The sequence below is a fragment of the Nerophis ophidion genome, linkage group LG02 (assembly GCF_033978795.1).
Source record: "Nerophis ophidion isolate RoL-2023_Sa linkage group LG02, RoL_Noph_v1.0, whole genome shotgun sequence".
NCBI classification, from domain to species: domain Eukaryota; kingdom Metazoa; phylum Chordata; class Actinopteri; order Syngnathiformes; family Syngnathidae; genus Nerophis; species Nerophis ophidion.
The window spans coordinates 50531196-50546793 of NC_084612.1; the positions used below are offsets into that span (position 1 = coordinate 50531196).

The following is a 15598-nucleotide window of genomic DNA, read 5'->3' on the forward strand; positions in this document are numbered from 1 at the left end:
TTTTTTCTTCTGCTGATATCAGTCAGATATCTGATATCATTATCGGATTAGGACACCCCTAGAAACGATACATGGACTGAGGGGATCTGTATCGCTTTTACTAGCTTCTTAACGACTCTGAGGAGTCCTGCAACCCAAAAAAAACTACAAATGTGCTGACTTGCTTTACGGCACATGTGTCAAACTCAAGACCCGGGGGCCAGATGTGGCCCCGCCAATTCATTTTATTTGGCCCTCGAAAGCCTGAAAATAATATGCATCAATAAAGTACTGTAAATGTTCTTACTAAATGTATTCTTTCATTTTTATTTTTGGGAGAGAAAAAAAATATGCACTCCATTTAATCGCAAATTATTTGAACTTAAATATTCTATAATTATGCAAAAGTATATTATTAAATATTCAAACCATTTTTTAAAATAGAAATAAATACGAACAATAATGATTTAAAAGCAAGTTATGGATCACATTGTGCAATGTAAAAGTAGCAATAGATTTCATGGTAAAATTGTGAAATTTACTGTGGTTTTTACAGCATTTTTCTCTAAATGAAAAAAAACAACAATACTTTTTATACTCTAATAAACTTTGGTGCCATTTTGGCATTTAGAGTAATACACCCAAAAATCTACAGTTGTCGATTCGCATAAGAAAAACAAAAAAAAACCTGGCAGTTCAGGTGCCAAAATTTTACTGTAAAATTGCAGTTTTTTTATGTACAGTAAAACTACAGTAAAACTAAGGTAAATTTTACAGTATAATTCTGGCAACTGAGCTGCATTTTTTTTTTTTACCACAAAAAGAGCAGTACTGTTTTTCCATTTACATTAAAGGGGAACATTATCACCAGACCTATGTAAGCGTCAATGTATACCTTGATAGTGCAGAAAAAAGACCAACTATTTTTTTAACCGATTTCCGAACTCTAAATGGGTGAATTTTGGCGAATTAAACGCCTTTAAATGATAAATGATAAATGGGTTGTACTTGTATAGCGCTTTTCTACCTTCAAGGTACTCAAAGCTCTTTGACACTACTTCCACATTTACCCATTCACACACACATTCACACACTGATGGAGGGAGCTGCCATGCAAGGCGCCAACCAGCACCCATCAGGAGCAAGGGTGAAGTGTCTTGCTCGGGACACAACGGACGTGACAAGGTTGGTTCTAGGTGGGATTTGAACCAGTGACCCTCGGGTTGCGCACGGGCACTCTCCCACTGCGCCACGCCGTCCCTTTCTGTTTATCGCGCTGGAGCCGATGACGTCAGAATGTGACGTCGCCGAGGTAACACACCCGCCATTTTCATTTTCAACACATTACAAACACCGGGTCACAGCTCTGTTATTTTCCGTTTTTTTTGACAATTTTTTGGAACCTTGGAGACATCATGCCTCGACAGTGTGTTGTCGGAGGGTGTAACAACACTAACAGGGAGGGATTCAATTTGCACCACTGGCCCGAAGATGCGGAAGTGGCAAGAAATCTGCCGCCAGACCCCCATTGAATGTGCTGGAGTGTCCCCACATTTTACCGGCGATGCTAAGGCAGACATGACACAGAGATGTATGGATAACCTGCAGATGCATTTGCAACGATAGTCAACGAAATCACAAAGGTGAGTTTTGTTGATGTTGACTGCCAGCTAATCGATGCTAACATGCTACGCTAATCAATGCTAACATAAAGCAGACATGGTACAGAGATGTATGGATAACCTGCAGATGCATTTGCAACTATATTACGTTTCCCTCCACCCACATTTAAGGCGAAAAAAACACTTACCAATCGACGGATTTAAGTTGCTCCCGTGTCAAAAGATGCGAAAGTCCTGATCATTTGGTCCGCACATTTTACCGGCGATGCTAACGCAGCTATTCGGCCATGCTATGACTATGAATTCCCTCAATAGCTTCAGTTTCTTCTTCAATACTTTCATACTCCAACCATCTGTTTCGATACATGCGTAATCTGTTGAATCGCTTAAATCGCTGAAATCCGAGTTTGAATCCGAGCTAATGTCACTACATCTTGCTGTGGTATTCCCATTGTTTGTTTACATTGGCAGCACTGTATGACGTCACAGGGAAATGGCCAGTGTCTTCACAGAGAGCAAAAATAAGGCACTTTAAAGCTTTATTTAGGGATATTCCGAGACCGGTAAAATTTTGAAAAAAACTTCAAAAAATACAACAAGCCACTGGGAACTGATTTTTATTGTTTTTAACCCTTTTGACATTGTGATAATGTTCCCCTTTAATATACACTAAAGGTCAAATTATTGCAACGTGCCAATTTTTTTTTTACATTTTACTCAGGACACGTTGGGTAGACTATGTCTCCCGGCTGGCCTGGGAACGCCTCGGGATCCCCCTGGAAGAGCTGGATGAATGGCTGGGGAGAGGAAAGTTTGTGCTTTCCTGCTTAGGCTGCTGCCCTCCATGACCCGATCTCGGTTGACCGTAAGAAGATGGATGGATGGATGAATGATTTTTTTTTTTTTTTAATCTACTAATGAAATGCATAAAAAAATTGTGTTCTAAGGACGCAACTCAGTATTCTTCTTCCTCCAAACACGACGAGTTAAGTTTATACCAAAAAGTCCTATTTTGGTTTCATCTGACCACATGACATTCTCCCGATCCTCTGCTGTATCATCCATGTATCCATTTTGGTATAAACTCAACTCGTCGTGTTTGGAGAAAGAAGAATACTGAGTTGCATCCCAAGAACACCACACCTACTGTGAAGCATGGGGGTGGAAACATCATGCTTTGGGGCTGTTTTTCTGCTAAGGGGACAGGACGATTGATCCGTGTTAAGGAAAGAATGAATGGGGCCATGTATGGTGAGATTTTGAGCCAAAATCTCCTTCCATCAGTGAGAGCTTTGAATGGTTGACCAAATACTTATTTTCCACCATAATTTACTAATAAATTCTTTAAAATTCCTACAATGCGAATTCCTGGATTTTTCACATTCTGTCTCTCACAGCTGAAGTGTACCTATGATGAAAATTACAGACCTCTGTCATCATTTACAAAATTTGCAGGCAGCCTACCCCTTCCCCTTCGAGCTGTCCTGGATGAACTGAAATTATTTTTTCCAATCATTGAAATTATTTTTTTCCAATCATTTTGTAACTCGCAAGCGTACTTATTCTCCCTACTCGTCGTTGCTATGTTTTTTCTTTGTTCTTCTGCTTCGTCTCTGTTATATTTTTGTACATTACTACTTGCCGTAGTTTTGAAGCAATGCATTAAGGGGAATCCGGATGTTAGGTGTCAGTGTATTAACGCGCCACTGGATTAAACACATGCTGAGACATGGCTCTCTACCTGCCTACTTTATGGGTTATACTGTAGATAAACCTATGGATAACAGAAACATATATAATAGTCTCTTTTTCAGGTGAGAGAGGACGCTGAAGGCAGTGCCTTTAAGGCACGCCCCCAATATTGTTGTCTGGGTGGAAATCAGGAGAAATTTGGGAGAATGGTTGCCCCGGGATGTTTTCGAGAGGGGCACTGAAATTCGGAAGTCTCCCGGAAAAATCGGGAGGGTTGGCAAGTATGGTGCCGCCACAAAGCTAAAAGAAGAAGAAGAAAAACGCCTACATGCAATTACTGCTATCACGGCCAAAGCTCCAAAACAACCAAAGAAACTAAAAGTTTTGTCCAAAGGGGACAACAAAAGAAAAATGGAGCCTGCCCAGATAAAAGGACAGTATCAACTTTGCCCCGGCTTTCACTCGCTGGCGTGACCTCAAAGATGAGGGATTTTGGACCGATGCTGCCTAAACTCTGTTCCTGCTAAACCGGTAAGTGACTTTCCATGCTCAAATCAAAATACTAATGCTAATGTTAGGTATCAGAAATGTGCGTGGTAGCAATAAATAGCCGCCAGCATGATAGTTCCACACTACTTCCTTTGAAAAAACTCTCCTGCCGGTCTTTCTTTACTTTGGACATTCTTAGTAGTAGCGTCGGGTTTGTAGATCAATCCAAGATCGTTTCTTGATAGTGTCTGCTATTTAACATCAGCACAGTCATTAGAGACAGAATACTTGCGACAATACTACAGTCAGTGTGACGCTACATGCGCTAGTCCTCATGGGAAATGTGGTCTTCTTTTGGCAAAACACTACCGCTTTGGTCCACTGGCGCCGCCAAAATCAACCAAAACTGAAAGTACTTAGGTGGGGCTTTTGAACACATGGTCACAAAATGATAAAATAAAAAAAGCTGTTGACAATATTAGCCTGTAAAAGGTGTAGCATCTACTAGATCCCAGCTAAATGAGCATGTATTGTTGATCCGACCAGTCTAAGGTTAACCGCACCTCTCCCCCAAAGTCAAGTGGGTTTAAGTTGTAGCTTACCCGCAACCCTAGTAAGGATTAGCGGTAGGTAAAATGGATATTTTATTTAAGAGGACTTCTTGGTGAAATGTAATGCTTGCCCTGACACCTATACCGTAACTGTAATCCAACACGTCATTGTACAAAACCCATAACCGCTGTTTTATCACGTGCCTTGGCGTAGTTTCGCTGAAATAAGCAGGGGCGTCCATGAAAAAGACGTTGCTTGGATTTCTCTAAAACCTGTATGTAACTTTCAGGATTAATGGTGCCTTAACAGATGTGTAAGTTACCCATGTCTTTTGCACTAATACACACCCATGCCATCACAGATGCTGGCTTTTCAACTTTGCTCCTGGAACAGTGCTATGGTTCTTTTCCTCTTTGGTCCGGAGGACACGATGTCCACAGTTTCCAACATTTTTTTAAAATGTGGACTCCTCAGACCGTAGAACACTTTTCCACTTTGCATTAGTCCATTTTAGATGAGCTTGGGCCCAGCGAAGACCGCGGCATTTCTGGGTGTTGTTGAAAAATGGCTTTAGCTTTAAATATTACAGTTTTTAACTTGCACTTACAAATGTAGCAACAAACTGTAGTTACTGACAGTGGTTTTGATGAGCATTCCTCAACTTTCTCCGTCTTTTGTGCCACCTGTGGCAACTTTTTTGAAACATTTTGCAGGCATCAAATTCCAAATGAGCTAATATTTGCATAGAATAAAAAAGTTTCTCAGTTCGAACGTTAAGTATCTTGTATTTGCAGTCAATTCCATTAAGTATAGGTTGAAAAGGATTTGCAAATGATTGTATTCTGTTTTTATTCACGATTTACACCATGTGGCAACTTTACTGGTTTTGGGTTTTGTAAAAATAAGAACTGATTTCAACTACCAAGTATGGTCCAAAGCTTGGCTTCAGTTGCTGGATCACATTTCCTCACACAGAAATATTCAGTGCATTAGGTGCCACACTCCAACAAAGTGGATTTTGGGTAACAACTCCACGACAGGACAGCCATTCCCCAACCTTGCCTTCTACGAGCCTCATACGTACCCTGTTGTCTACAGCTGCTGTACTTCTCCCGTTTCTGGGTGGTCAGATTGTTTACTTTTTGCGAAAAAAGAATGGGTTTGAAAATGGTAGAGACTGCTTCGGCATAAATCCTGTTTTTGTCACACAAACGTGACTCATAAGTGGCTGAGTGCTGGAGCTGATACGTGTTTCAGTGCCGGTGTTGTATTTCCGTCAGTGCCTTGTGCACATTTTAAAGGAAAGCTGCTATGATTCTTCGCTTTCACTGGAAAAAAAGACTCAATGCAAGTCATAAGAATTATGAAGTACTATGAAAATTTACAGTAATACCTTTTTGGCGGGGTCAAATTATACGAGAACTTAGAGCAACGGTTTGCCTTTTTCTGGTGAATGACAAGACAATAATTATTTGGTTAAAACGTCAATAATTGCTGATTAAAATAGATCTGCTTTCTTGACTTGTGCAAGTGTTGCAAGATGTTCCTGATCGGACCCATTATTATTTCATTTTCTCGTTGTTATTACGCATCGACACCAAAACCCGGATTGACATTTTGACCCTCTTTTTAACATTTATTGCTAACCTTAGGATTAAATTATGGAATGGATTCAAAAAAGGTCCTCTCCAAGGGTTGTCATAGTCATTCACATTGATATCCCACTGGGTTGTGAGTTTTACCTTGCCCTTATGTGGGCTCTGAACCGAGGATGTCGTTGTGGATTGTGCAGCCCTTTGAGACACTTGTGACTTAGGGCTATATAAATAAACATTGATTGATTGATTGATGTCAAACAAAGTACTCATATGATCCAGTTTAAGAAAACTGTTCACACTCAATGTGTTTACTATGTACAAAGAAGAAAAATCGTGAAGAAAAAAACATTTTGAACTTATTGAAAATTAGATTATCTCATTGTGTAAATAAACTCTACCAAATTTTCCGGGAGACTCCCGAATTTCGGTGCCTCTCCCGAAAATTTCCCGGGACAACCATTCGCCTGAATTTCTCCCGATTTACAGCCGGACAACAATATTAGGCGCATGCTTTAAAGACACTGCCTTTAGCGTCATCTCTCACCTGAAAAGGAGACTATTATATCTCTCCGTTATCCATAGGTTTATCTATAACTCATAAAGTAGGCAGGCACAGAGCTATTTCTCAGAGTGTGTTTATTCCAGCCGGCACATTAATACACTGACACACCACATCCGGATTCCCATCATGCATCGCTTCCAAACTACGACAATGCAATCCAATTCCAAAACCAAACCTGACCCAGCAACACTAAGAGCTGCAACAAACGGAACAATTCAATCAATCAATCAATGTTTACTTATATAGCCCTGAATCACTAGTGTCTCAAAGTACTGCACAAACCACAACACAAACCACTACGACATCCTCGGTAGGCCCACATAAGGGCAAGGAAAACTCACACCCTGTGGGACATCGGTGACAATGATGACTATGAGAATCTTCGGTGACAATGATGACTATGAGAACCTTGGAGAGGACGAAAGCAATGGATTGAGAGAAGACACAAACACGACACAGAACAAACCAAAAGTAGTGAAACAAAAATGAATAATATCAACAACAGTATCAATATTAGTTATAATTTCAGCATAGCAGTGATTAAAAATCCCTCATTGACATTATCATTAGACATTTATTAAAATACAAAAAAGAACAATAGTGTCACAGTGGCTTACACTTGCATTGCATCTCATAAGCTTGACAACACACTGTGTCCAATATTTTCACAAAGATAAAATAAGCCATATTTTTGGTTCGTTTAATAGTTAAAACAAATTTACATTGTTGCAATCAGTTGATAAAACATTGTCCTTTACAATTATAAAAGCTTTTTACAAAAATCTATTACTCTTCTTGCATGTCAGCAGACTGGGGTAGATCCTGCTGAAATCCTATGTATGTACAGAAAATCCTTTTGAATCGTGAAAAAATCGTTTTTGAATCGAGAATCATGTTGAATTGAAAAAAAAAAAGATTTTGAATTAAATCGTGACCCCAAGAATCGATATTGAATCGAATTGTGGGACACCCAAAGACTCGCAGCCCTAATATATATATATATATATATATATATATATATATATATATATATATATATATATATATATATACACAGTGGGGCAAAAAATATTTAGTCAGCCACCGATTGTGCTAGTTCTCCCACTTAAAATGATGACAGAGGTCTGTAATTTCCATCATAGGTACACTTCAATTGTGAGAGACAGAATGTGAAAAAAAAATCCAGGAATTCACATTGTAGGAATTTTACATAATTTATTTGTAAACTATGGTGGAAAACAAGTATTTGGTCAACCATTCAAAGCTCTCACTGATGGAAGCAAGTTTTGGCTCAAAATCTCACGATACATGGCCCCATTCATTCTTTCTTTAACACGGATCAATCGTCCTTTCCCCTTAGCAGAAAACAGCCCCAAAGCATGATGTTTCCACCCCCATGCTTCACAGTAGGTGTGGTGTTCTTGGGATGCATCTCAGTATTCTTCTTCCTCCAAACACGACGAGTTGAGTTTATACCAAAATGGATACATGGATGATACAGCAGAGGATTGGGAGAATGTCATGTGGGCAAATGAAACCAAAATAGAACTTTTTGGTATAAACTCAACTCCTAGGAAGAACAATACTGAAATGCATCCCAAGAACGCCATACCTACTGTGAAGCATGGGGGTTTTTCTGCTAAGGGGACAGGACGATGGATCCTTGTTAAGGAAATAATGAATGGGGCCATGTATCGTGAGATTTTGAGCCAAAACCTCCTTCCATCAGTGAGAGCTTTGAATGGTTGACCAAATACCTATTTTCCACCATAATTTACAAATAAATTATTTATAATTCCTGGATTTTTTTTCACATTCTGTTACTCACAGTTGAAGTGTACCTATGATGAAAATTACAGACCTCTGTCATCATTTTAAGTGGGAGAACTTGCACAATCGGTGGCTGACTAAATACTTTTTTGCCCCACTGTGTATATATGAAATACTTGAATTTCAGTGAATTCTAGCTATAAATATACTCCTCCCGCCTTAACCCGGTCCCCCGACCCTGCCCGGCCTTACCCCGCCCATCCCACGCCCCAATCTACCGAATTCGGAGGTCTCAAAGTTGGCAAGTATGGAGGTGACTATGACGCGCGCATATTTTCACGCATGGGTACTAGATCGCATGCGGAGGGGTCTTAAGACGGTGGCATTGTTGTGTGTGGACACGGACAAGGCTAGGAGGCATTTACCCTGAATAACCGTTGCCGGCTTAGTGTAGAAGGGGCCGGACATCACAATGTGGATCTTTCTTTAAAAGGTTCTATTCCTTTGAGACTGCGTTTACTTATTTACAAAGAAAACACATCAGCTTCCACACTGCACTGTCAATAAATTAATTATTCTGCCCTCGCTACTCGTTTCCAGCGTGTGCAGCGAAGCAGGTTGTTAACAGCATGAAGAAACAGAAGCTAAGATGCGTTGATTATTGATGTTCCTTATTTTTAATGGTTTATCTTCCTCAGTTATATTTCTTCATACGTTTTCTTGTATTTAAGTTCGTAAAACTGAAAATATAAACATTACAAAAGTATAACGTCCATACGTAAATAAAATAGAAGGTTTAGTGTTAACACACGCAAACATTGCAAAATGTGCCTCAAAACAATTCAAACTAAGGTGTTGCTTTATCGCCATCTGCTGGTCAGATCAGCGCTACACGTTTTTAAACAGTTTTGATCGCCGTAGTTAAACAGCCATTAAACAACAGGGCCATAAAACAACACGACCACGAATACAAAAAAACATTAAAGTCAACAATTTCGATACATTCCTACTTTTTTGTCCGGTCGCTCTCAAAAGTCAGATTTTTGCGATTTATTTTGATCTTTTTCAGTGCCGTCTTCTTCTACCCTATGTCGAACATTGTGCGTCTTACAAACCCCATTTCCATATGAGTTGGGAAATTGGGTTGGATGTAAATATAAACGGAATACAATGATTTGCAAACCCTTTTCAACCCATATTCAATTGAATGCACTACAAAGACAATATATTTGATGTTCAAACTCATAAATGTTATTTTTTTTGCAAATAATAATTAATTTAGAATTTCATGGCTGCAACACGTGAAAAAGTGGTTGGGAAAGGGCATGTTCACCACTGTGTTACATCACCTTTTCTTTTAACAACACTCAATAAACATTTGGGAACTGAGGAAACTAATTGTTGAAGCTTTGAAAGTTAAATTCTTTCCCAGTCTCGTTTTACGTAGAGCTTCAGTTGTTCAACAGTCCGGGGTCCCCGTTGTCGTATTTTACGCTTCATAATGCAAAACACATTTTCGATGGGAGACAGGTTTGGACTGCAGGCGGGCCAGGAAAAATCCTGCACCCTATTTTTATGAAGCCACGCTGTTGTAACACTTGTCTTGCTGAAATGAGCAGTGGCGTCCATGATAAGGTTGCTTGGATAACAACATAATCTGTATGGACCTTTCAGCATTAATGGTGCCTTCACAGATGTGTAAATTACCCATGCCTTGGGAACTAATACACACCCATTACATCACAGAAGCTGGCTTTTGAACATTGCGCCTATAACAATCCGAATGGTCGCTTTCCTCTTTGTTCTGGAGGACACCATGTCCTCTGTTTCCAAATATAATTTGAAATGTGGACTCGTCAGACCACAGAACACCTTTCCACTTTGCATCAGTCCATCTTAGGCGAGCTCGGGCCCAGGCAAGCCGACGGCGTTTCAGGATTTTGTTGATAAATGGGTTTGGCTATGCATAGTAGAGTTTTAACTGGCACTCACAGATGTAGCGACCAACTGTAGTCACTGACAGTGGTTTTATGAAGAGTTCCTGAGCCCATGTGGTGATATCCTTTACACAATGATGTCGGTTTTTTGATGCAGTACCGTCTGAGAGATCGAAAGTCCGTAATATCATCGCTTACATGCAGTGATTTCTCCAGATTCTCTGAACATTTTGATGATTTTACAGAACGTAGATGGTAAAAACCCTAAATTCCTTGCAATAGCTCCTTGTGAAATCTTGTTCTAAAACTGTTCGACAGCTTGCTTACAAAGTGGTGACCCTCACCCTATCCTTGTTTGTGAATTACTTAGAATTTCATGGAAGCTGCTTATATACCCAATCATGGCACGCAACTGTTCCCAATTAGCCTGCAGACCTGTAGGATGTTCCATATAAGTGTTTGATGAGCATTCCTCAACTTTATCAGTATTTATTGCCACCTTTCCCAACTTTTTTGTCACGTGTTGCTGGCATCAAATTCTAAAGTTAAAGACTATTTGCAAAAAAAAAAAGTTTATCAGTTTGAACATCAAATATGTTGTCTATGTAGCATATTCAACTGAATATGGGTTGAAAATGATTTGCAAATCATTGTATTCCGTTTATATTTACATCTAACACAATTTCCCAACTCATATGGAAAAGGGGTTTGTATTATAACACAAAGCCACAATAACACAAGTGGTCCTAATTGACCTCAGCTCTGACTTCACCAAGCCATGCAATATTTTCCCACCAGACTAACTGCATTTGGAGGACCGGCTGGAGTCCGTCTATACTGTAGCCTACCGTAAAGACCCCTTCCCCGCCCTTCTCCGTCTCTTGGGGTTGGTGGAATGTGGCGAGCTATAGAGGAAGGCAGGCCGACATCTGTGACGGCTGGCTCTCTCCCAGTCACGCACAGCTAATCCCAGGCATCCATCGAAGGTGCGCCCTGACACACCTCCCACTTTCTGAAGTCCAGCACGTCAAGATCAGACCATAACATTCTCTTCTCACAGCATGTGTTACTCTTTATTTCTGCGCTTGGTACACATAAATCGCCGTCCATATTTCCCACGGTCTTGGAAAACGTGCCTTTTTGCACAATTTAGAGTTTGCTTATTCCTCTTAAGCAGTGATGGGCAAGCTACTTGAAAAATGTCGTAAGCTCAGCTACAAGTTACTCTCCATCGATAATGTTACATCATTTATATATATATATAAATATATATATATATATATATATATATATATATATATATATATATGTATATACACACACATACATATATAGAAACACATACACATACTTACATATTCATGTATATACATATACACACATACATTTACATATATATGTATATATTTGTATGTATGTATGTATATGTATATGCACATATACATATATACATATATCTACACATATGTACATATACACATATACACTGTATATACACATATACAAATACATAGATAAATACAAATATATGTATATATATATATATACACACACACATATATACATATATACATACTTACATACATACATTCATACCTACAGACATACATCCATACCATCCATCCATCCTTCCATCCATCCATCCATCATTCTTCATCCGCTTATCCGAGGTCGGGTCACGGGGGCAGCTGCCAAAGCAGGGAAGCCCAGACTCCAGCTCCGGGGCTGATCATTTTAGGTTTTCCTGAATTTGGAGGTAATCCTCCTTTTTCATTGTCCCATTTAAAGCACAAGTCCCATTGGCAGCAAAACCATGCTTGGTGGTAGGATGGTGTTCCTGGGATTAAAAGTCTAACTTTTTCTCCTTCAAACATACTGCTGGGTATTGTGGTTTAACAGCTCAATTTTTGAAAGAAGCTTGTGGATGGCTACCAAAAGTGCCTTATTGCAGTGAAACTTGTCAAGGGACATGTAAACAAATGTTAACATTGCTGTATGTATACTTTTGACCCAGCAGATTTGCTCACATCTAGTAGACACATAACAAATTCATAAAAGAACCAAACCTCATTAATGTTTTTTGTGACCAACAAGTATGTGCTCCAATCACTCTAGCACAAAAAAATGTTGTAGAAATTATTGGAAACTCAAGACAGCCGTGACATTATGTCTTTTTACAAATGTATATAAACTTTTGACCATGACTCTCTCTCTCTCTCTCTCTCTCTCTCTCTCTCTCTCCCTCTCTCTCTCTCTCTCTCTCTCTCTCTCTCTCTCTCTCTCTCTCTCTCTCTCTCTCTCTCTCTCTATATCCATCCATCCATCCATCCATCCATTTTCTACCACTTATTCCCTTTCGGGGTCGCGGGGGGCGCTGGCGGCTATCTCAGCTACAATCGGGCGGAATCTCTCTCTATATATATATATATAAATACACACACACAAATATATACATAGATACACATTTACATACACACACACACACATTAACATATATATATATATATATATATATATATATATATATATATATATGTATATATATATATATATATATATATATATATATATATATATGTATATATATACATATATATATATATATATATATATATATATATATATATATATATATATATATATATATATATATATATATATATAGTGAGAGTAAAAAGTATTTGATCCCTTGCTGATTTTGTTGGTTTGCCCACTAATAAAGACATGATCATTCTATACTTTTAATGGTAGATGTATTCTAACATGGAGAGACAGAATATCAAAACGAAAATCCAGAAAATAACTTTCAAGAATATATTTTCATTCATTTGTGTTTCATTGAGGGAAATAAGTATTTGATCCCTCTAGACAAAAGCAGTGAATACTTGGTGGCAAAGCCTTTGTTTGCAAGCACAGCGGTCAGACGTTTGTGGTAGTTAACCACACGGTTAGCACACATATCAGGGGGAATTTTGGCCTACTCTTCTTTGCAGATCGTCTCGAGATCATTCAGGTTGGTGGGCTGTCGCTTGGCAACTCGGACCTTCAGCTCCCTCCATAGATTTTCAATAGGATTGAGGTCCGGAAACTGGCTGGGCCACTCCATGACCTTAATATGGTTCTTCTTGAGCCACTCCTTTGTTGCCTTTGCTGTATGCTTTGGATCGTTGTCATGTTGGAAGACCCGACCACGGCCCATTTTCAGCTTCCTGGCAGAGGGGAGGAGGTTGTCCCTCAAGACTGCACGGTACACAGCTCCATCCATCTTCCCACTGATGCGGTGTAGTAGCCCTGTGCCCTTGGCAGAGAAACACCCCCCAAAAATAATGCTTCCACCTCCATGCTTGATGGTGGGCACAGTGTTCTTTGGGTCATAGGCAGCATTGTTCTTTCTCCACACACGACGTGTAGAGTTTAGGCCAAATAGTTCAATTTTGGTCTTGTCTGACCATAAAACCTTCTCCCAATCACTTTGTGCATCTTTGAGGTGATCATTGGCATACTTTAGGCGGGCATCCACATGTGCCTTCTTAAGCAGGGGTACCTTTCGGGCACTGCAGAATTTTAACCCATTCCGTCGCAAGGTGTTGCCAACTGTTTTCCTGGTGACTGTGGTCCCAGCTGCCTTGAGGTCATTCACCAACTCCTGCTGAGTGGTTGCAGGACGATTTCTCACAGTTCTCATGATCATTGCAACCCCACGAGGTGAAATCTTCTGTGGAGCACCAGATCGAGGTCTGTTGATGGTCATGTTATACTTTTTAAATTTTCTAACAGTTGCACCAATGGTTGTTACTTTGATTCCCAGCATCTAGCTAATGCTTTTGTAGTCCATTCCAGATTTGCGCTGCTTTCGATACCGTCGATCATAATATTTTATTAGAACGTATCAAAACACGAATTGGTATATCAGACTTAGCCCTGTCTTGGTTTAACTCTTATCTTACTGATAGGATGCAGTGTGTCTCCCATAACAATGTGACCTCGGACTACCTTAAGGTAACGTGTGGAGTTCCCCAGGGTTCGGTCCTTGGCCCTTCACTCTTCAGCATCTACATGCTGCCGCTAGGTGACATCATACGCAAATACGGTGTTAGCTTTCACTGTTATGCTGATGACACCCAACTCTACATGCCCCTAAAGCTGACCAACACGCCAGATTGTAGTCAGCTGGAGGCGTGTCTTGATGAAATTAAACAATGGATGTCCGCTAACTTTTTGCAACTCAACACCAAAAAAACGGAAATGTTGATTATCGGTCCTGCTAGACACCGACCTCTATTTAATAATACAACTCTAACATTTGACAACCAAACAATTAAACAAGGTGACACGGTAAAGAATCTGGGTATTATCTTCGACCCAACTCTCTCCTTTGAGGCACACATTAAAAGCGTTACTAAAACGGCCTTCTTTCATCTCCGTAATATCGCTAAAATTCGCTCCATTCTGTCCACTAAAAACGCTGAGATCATTATCCATGCGTTTATTACGTCTCGCCTCGACTACTGTAACGTATTATTTTCGGGTCTCCCCATGTCTAGCATTAAAAGATTACAGTTGGTACAAAATGCGGCTGCTGGACTTTTGTCAAGAACAAGAAAGTTTGATCACATTACGCCTGTACTGGCTCACCTGCACTTGCTTCCTGTGCACTTAAGATGTGACTTTAAGGTTTTACTACTTACGTATAAAATACTACACGGTCTAGCTCCATCCTATCTTGCCGATTGTATTGTACCATATGTCCCGGCAAGAAATCTGCGTTCAAAGGACTCCGGCTTATTAGTGATTCCCAAAGCCCAAAAAAAGTCTGCGGGCTATAGAGCTTTTTCATTTCGGGCTCCAGTACTCTGGAATGCCCTCCCGGTAAAAGTTTGAGATGCCACCACAGTAGAAGCATTTAAGTCTCACCTTAAAACTCATTTGTATACTCTAGCCTTTAAATAGACTCCCTTTTTAGACCAGTTGATCTGCCGTTTCTTTTCTTTTTCTCCTATGTCCCACTCTCCCTTGTGGAGGGGGTCCGGTCCGATCCGGTGGCCATGTACTGCTTCCCTGTGTATCGGCTGGGGACATCTCTGCGCTGCTGATCCACCTCCGCTTGGGATGGTTTCCTGCTGGCTCCGCTGTGAACGGGACTCTCGCTGCTGTTTTGGATCCGCTTTGGACTGGACTCTCGTGACTGTGTTGGATCCATTATGGATTGAACTTTCACAGTATCATGTTAGACCCGCTCGACATCCATTGCTTTCCTCCTCTCCAAGGTTCTCATAGTCATCATTGTCACCGACGTCCCACTGGGTGTGAGTTTTCCCTTGCCCTTATGTGGGCCTACCGAGGATGTCGTAGTGGTTTGTGCAGCCCTTTGAGACACTAGTGATTTAGGGCTATATA

At 40.1% G+C, this 15598-nt stretch overlaps 1 protein-coding gene across 1 annotated transcript in view; it reads right to left on the reverse strand.

Moving 5' to 3' along the window:
- Window positions 1-15598, reverse strand: part of si:ch211-286o17.1 (hematopoietic progenitor cell antigen CD34) — a 52163-nt gene that overhangs the window by 16321 nt on the left and 20244 nt on the right. The window lies entirely within an intron of this gene.